The following is a 5,963-nucleotide window of genomic DNA, read 5'->3' as shown; positions in this document are numbered from 1 at the left end:
TGCACGGCTGGGATGAGGCTAAAGTCACTCTCAGGGGTCAGGACCGATGGGACCTCATTTTGAGGAACATCTCGTTTTTTCTTTTTATTAATATAAGTCACGCAGCCTCACTTACAGCCCCCCGGGCTTGAAGTTCAAATACAAAACTTGGCTGATGCCTCCATTTAGACTAACCGGGACTTGTTTTTGCTATCCTCTGAAAAGTGATATGATGCATAGGACTAATTTTTTGTTCTTCAGCATTTCCACCTACGACAAAAACAGTTTTGGGGGGCAGCCGTAGTCACTTGCAAAATACAAGAGTGCCTGTATTTCCTTTTTCCTGATTTCAGCCAGAATTCAGGGTTTATCTTTAAGATAAGGGCTAAACTGTGATGCCAGTGGTTTACAGATAATTGGAAAACAAACTAAAACGATAACTGTTTCCCACCCCAAAATTTGGATCTCGCTTGGTAGTATATGGAAACATACACAAATACTGGTTTGAAATAAGTTTATTTGATTAAAGTGCAGAAAATAATTATTTCCAATGTTTACATCTCAAACACTTTCTTCCTTTTTCTTTTCTTTCTTCGTCCCATGGGAAAAAAAAAGGAAAAAGGAAGACAATCTAAAATTGAGTATAGAAAAAACTCTTGAAAACCTAGACACAGTTTCTTGGTTTGAAACAATGTGAGAATTTTCATTACTTGAATTAAAACAACCCAAAGCCCGAGCAAACTGAAACCTCATGTGCAAACTGTCAGATTCTTTCAGAAGCTATTTTTCACTTGAAAGCACTTGCTCAGAGAAAGCATTTTGCCCAGCCTTATTACGAGCTCAAAAGCTGCACCTAATTGGTTTATATGTTGACAGGCATCTTATTACTGAGAATAACCGTGCGGGTGCTCCCCGCCCTTCCAGCCGGTGAGCAGCTCCCCTCACCTCCGGCAACGGGGAGACGCTGGGAGAGGGGACAGCAGATCGGGTGGCTCCGTTTCTTGACTTTCTGCTGCAAATTAGCTGTTTGTAAGAGTCGCCCGAGAGCTGAGATTGCATCCATCTGACTGCGTCTGCGCCTTCCAGCCCAGGCTCACCTGGTCCCCAGCTCCCGGTGACAAGGTTTTTTGGGAAGAGCCACATGGCTGTTAATGGCACTGCGTGCCATGGCACAGCTCAGTGGCAGATGTGTTTGTGCCAAATGTTGTTGCTGTTGCACAGTTGTGCTTCTCAGACCGTATTTACACAATCCCGAGAGCTGCTGCACATTACTATGTACAGGAAAGCAGACCTCAAGACTGAGGCAGAGCTGGCTGATTCCCTCGGGGTTGATTTGTTCCGGGCACGAGAGCCTCAGGGGTAGGAAAGGAAAAGCAATGGTTAAAAGTCAAGGTCACTCTTGTTGGAAGGCACGGAGTAAGCTGTGCATTCAGATTAATTTCCCTTCCTGTATTTCAAGCTCAAAGCAATGCAAAAAGGGAGTTTGGAGGCTTCATCTGCTGGCTTTGCTTTGGTGACAAGATCAGCAACCGGTGCTGATGGGGAGCTGGGGCGAGCTCAGGAACCGGCTGTGCCTGTGCCGCCTGCGGGGACCGGCCCCAGACCCGCAGAGCCAGGGGCTGTTTCTGGCTGAGCCCCGCTGCCTGCAGGGCTGGCCTGGGGATTTCGGGGCTGGTGCCGTTCACACGAGGATCAGCAGGTCTGGGTTTCCACCAGCACACACCCAGCCCTGCTCTGGACCATTGTTTCTCATTGGCTTTCTGGAGCTGCAGATGTGAAATTGGGCACTGATTTTTATTATTTTTTTTCTTTCTTTTTAATTTTTTTTTTTAACCAAAGCATCTGGCTCTTTTCATGCCGTCCTGCCCAGCGAACACAGAACAGACGCTGTACATCTGTAGCACCGCTGGGCACGAAGGCACAGGAGGGCTGTGTGAGGGGGACTGAAGCCACCATGGGGCTGTCCCCCCCGAGAGCTGTCACACTGCAGAGCACCCTTGCAGAGCTGGGATGGACTGGAAATGGCTCTGGTCTTGCAAAAGGAAACTTGCTAATGTGGGAGAGGGAAATGTCTCCTAGGGCAGCGAGGAAGGACTTCTGCAAAAAAACAAAACAAAACTGGATTTGTTTAGAAAGGGCTGGAAAATGTCACAAGATCTAACAGTATTTACAGCTGGGCACTTCTCAGCTCCCCCAGAGCAGCAGCTAGAGGCAGACACATTACAGCGCTCTTTGCATGGCTGCCTTTGCTGTGTTTGTAAATGGGAGGAATCAGCAGAAATCCTATCTGGACTTGGGTCCGGGCAGCCCAAAACCCTGGCGAGGAGATGCTGATGGGCTTCAGGAAGGGCTGTCAGAGCTCATGGGGGTTTTTGCATCCCAGTAGAGAGTGGCGCTGCCCAGCTCCAGAGCCAAAAGTGCTGTGAACCTATGACCAGCTGGACTGCCTGCATCACAGAGATGGGGTGTGTACCAAAAAAAAAAAAAAAAAAAGTATTTGTTAAATAAATATATTTTTGCCAGGATGTGCTCAACTACCTAGTGAAGATGTGTTGTGCTAATTATTATCCTTTAAGCCCCGGAGCAGGTCCACGGAAGTCATGCACACCCCTGAGAAGGAGCGAGCATGGTCTGGCAGAGCACTTGCATTCAATAAGGCTTTTAATAAGGCAACGCATTTTTGCACCAGGCACTTGTCAGCCCTTCCACGACACTGCAGCACGCGTGGTACCGTGAATGCCATGTGGTGTTCCCAAGGCTGTGGCCTCTTCTAAATCAGTCAAACATAGTCTTGATATAACAGCCAGCAGCGAGGCTTGCTAAGGAGTTTTGTGCTGAAAGGCCTTCAGGAGAAAACATGCTTCTCACAAAATCAGAACACTGATTAAAAAGCAGATTACCACTGGGGAAAAAAATACACCGGCACTTGTTTGGGTTTAGTGAATCAGTTTTTTTCTCATACAAAATGGAAAAACTTCAGTTCAAGAGCAATTCATGTCCAGTGCCTGCAAACTGGCCCCTGACCCAGGACACGTCCCCAGGGACTCTGCTGCTTGTGGCTGCACGAGGACAGCGGGGACGTGCCCTGGGTGGGACACCTGGCTCGGAGGGGACACCAGGCAGGGGGCATCGCTACCCCTATGGGCACAGTTAGATGCTGAGCTGGCCAAAATGGGCAGTGAAATGGAAATTTTGAGCACACTTAAGCATTAGTAAAGCCCAAAACATATTTACAGTATAATAATAATTTTAACTGTAATTATGTACTGATAGAGATGTATGTGTGCATGAGTTTTTAGTGGCAAAGAGAGGCCCTCAGTGCCATGGGAGATCCATGCTATGGGGACCCTGCCATCTCCAGCAGGATTTCTCACCTAACGCTAACCTCACGGAGTGAAACAAGGGGATGTTTTCCTTCAGGCTGCGAAGGGGAATGCTACCCTGGAAAATTTTTAATTTTAGGTGTTGAAATTCAGCTATTTCCTGCGCTCTGCATTTGTGTGACACATACATGACATAACTGAAACTTCTGGAAACTCTTATATAATTAACCCCCACCCCTCCCAGTGCCGTAGGAATTGGAAAGCCATTTGGAAAATTGTTTTAGGCAGCAGGTGGGACGTGACATTAACGTATACGCGTATAAAATCCTTGCTCACGAAGCCGAGGGGTTAGGTGGTCTTTGGCCTGGCTACTTCTCGTTGTGGCCGCATGCTGCTCTCTGCTGAGGCTCTGTTGGTGTGGCTGAGGCCTTGCAATAAATCAATGATAAAGCCAGGTCCTTGCTGCAGACGAGGGTTTCTTCTTTGCTCGTCCCTGCTGACGAAATATTCGCTGCCATTCTTGCCTGAGCACGTGCCTATCTGCGCTCTCCAATTACCCTGCTAATTATGCTCCCGGTATGTGTTCTGATTATTAGTGAAGCTGAAATCTTTTTAAGCTAACATTAGATATAACTGGGAAGGTAGGTTTGGGGCACGGAGGACACTGGAAACGGGGGACACGGTTTCTGTTTTGCTGTGCTGAGTGGCGGAGGGGTTCATCTGGAAATCGGCAGCGCTGGGTCGTGGCCCCAGCCCCCCCCCCCCCAGAACAACCCCAGGGGCATGGGAGTGGGGTCTGGTGGGAGAAGTCATTTTCCAGCAGGATTGGTCCCGGGTGGGAAAATGGAGCACTGGGGAGAGGGAGCTCCCCGTTAGGCTGTGTGCTGACAAGGAGATGGGGGTGGAACGGTGAGACCTGTTCTAAAATAGAGCAGTTCGGGTAATTCCACTGAAATGAAACATTCCTGTCCAGCTTAAGCTAGTCTAAAAGGAAATGTTTCATTTTGATTTACCAGATGAAAAAATTCAATTTGATTGGGAAAAAAAAGACTGTTTTCCGCAATGTATTTTTCACTGTTGTGGAAACAATTTTCCATCAGAAAACAATGACTGCAGCAGAAAGTGCCCGCGTGCCCCCTGTGCGAGCTGTTCCGTGCCCATTCCCTCAGTCAGATCAGTGCTGGCTCGCTCCCAGCGGGTGCTGTGCTGCCTGTGAGGGTCAGGTCTGCAGCAGCCTTCGGTCATTGCTGTGTTTTGTTCCGGGGAAAGTCGCTGTGGGCTTTTAGCATCCCAGTAGAGAAAGGCTCTGTTACGTGTTCCCGCTTGGCCTAAAGAAAAGCCGACTCTCCTTTTCCAAGTGATCACCCTGAAGCAAAAACCCAGCCTTTTCTGATTCCCAGAGCTATCTTTGACAGCACAGAGTGGATGAACCCCTTGTTCGTGGCCAGCAGAAAGGAGCTGCCGTTCCCAGGGACCCTCTCAGGGAAGCACAGCCGTACCCCAGGCACAGTCCCCTGGCACAGCACAGCTGCCTCGTGGGTGACGTTTGCTGCTTGGGCTGTGGCCACCACGCTCAAGGCAGTGGGAGAAAGGGGGCTGCACATCAAGCTTCTGTTGTTTGTGATGTCCCTTGACATCACAAGTTGTCCTGGTTGACCCGGTTGACCCCTGTCACTGCTGTGCCTTGTGTTCGTCTGCGCTTGGGCTTGTGATGGGTGCGGGCACCCACACCTCAGACCTTACACCAAAGTCAGTCGCAGCCCCCAGCACCAGGCTGCACCATGAGGACCCCACAGCTCAGTGCTGCAGGTGGAGGTTGTCTTTAAGGCTCCTCCTGAAAGCAAATGGGCCCTGCCCACCCTATGGCCATGGACGTGCCTTTTTGGCAGAGCAAGCAGTCATCTGGGTCCAGCTCTGGGTGGCAGCGGGGAGAGGGGAGCCCACAGTGGGTGCTGCCGGAGCGTGACATGGGTGCCAAGTGCGTGAGCGCGCACAGCACGGGGCATCTCTGAAGGAAGCATCAGCAGCCCAGTGGGGATCTTTAAGATCTCCGCTGCCCCACAAACATGGGGTGGGGACATTGGTGAGAAGGGAGTGGGCACAGCTTGAAGGCCTATTTAGCAAATCGTCTGCAGCTTCTCAGACTGGGGAGTTCGAACTGTGTGGATGCAGTCTTGAGTGGAGCAGCAAAGGAAAATGCAGCAAAGGCTGGGAAGTTTAAATCCAGCCTTGTAGATTTGTTTTAATAATAATAATAAAAAACTTCTTATCAGCAGGCGGCACATTTTCTCCCCAAACTTTCATTTTTTGTTTACCATAATGAGGTTTTGTTAAAAGAGAAGGAATCTGTTTTTATTTTGGTGCAATGAGTAACTGGGATTTTTAGCTTTTCTTTTTCCTTTCTTTGCTGAAAATTGCACTATCCCGGGGAGCTGCTGCAGAGCTAACCCCAAAGAGCACCAGATCTGGACAGGGTTTGGAGGGTGCCAAGGACCCTGGAGGGAGTCCTTTGGGGAGTGCTTAGATCTGAAGAGAAGTCCTGCCTTTGTTCCTCAGGCTTTACATTTCTTAGACCAGGTTTTTCTGTGCTTATAATGAAGAAAAATTGAGCTTTTTTTTTTTTTTTTCTTGTTTTGTTTTGGGGAGGGGAGGAGGCTGTTG

The 5,963-nt window shown here is 49.1% G+C and overlaps 1 long non-coding RNA gene across 1 annotated transcript; it reads right to left on the bottom strand.

Moving 5' to 3' along the window:
• Positions 1–686: 686 nt before the first annotated feature.
• LOC106046713 (uncharacterized) lies at positions 687–4,993 on the bottom strand. The gene is made up of 3 exons (XR_001213426.3): positions 4,802–4,993; positions 3,639–3,795; positions 687–2,426 (listed from the first exon to the last, which is right to left on the bottom strand). It is a non-coding gene; the product is annotated as an uncharacterized lncRNA (long non-coding RNA).
• Positions 4,994–5,963: the final 970 nt, after the last annotated feature.

This window comes from Anser cygnoides, chromosome 19 (assembly GCF_040182565.1).
Source record: "Anser cygnoides isolate HZ-2024a breed goose chromosome 19, Taihu_goose_T2T_genome, whole genome shotgun sequence".
Lineage (NCBI taxonomy): Eukaryota > Metazoa > Chordata > Aves > Anseriformes > Anatidae > Anser > Anser cygnoides.
The sequence above is the reverse complement of the archived record's forward strand: the minus strand, read 5'-3'. Positions and strand labels throughout refer to the sequence as shown.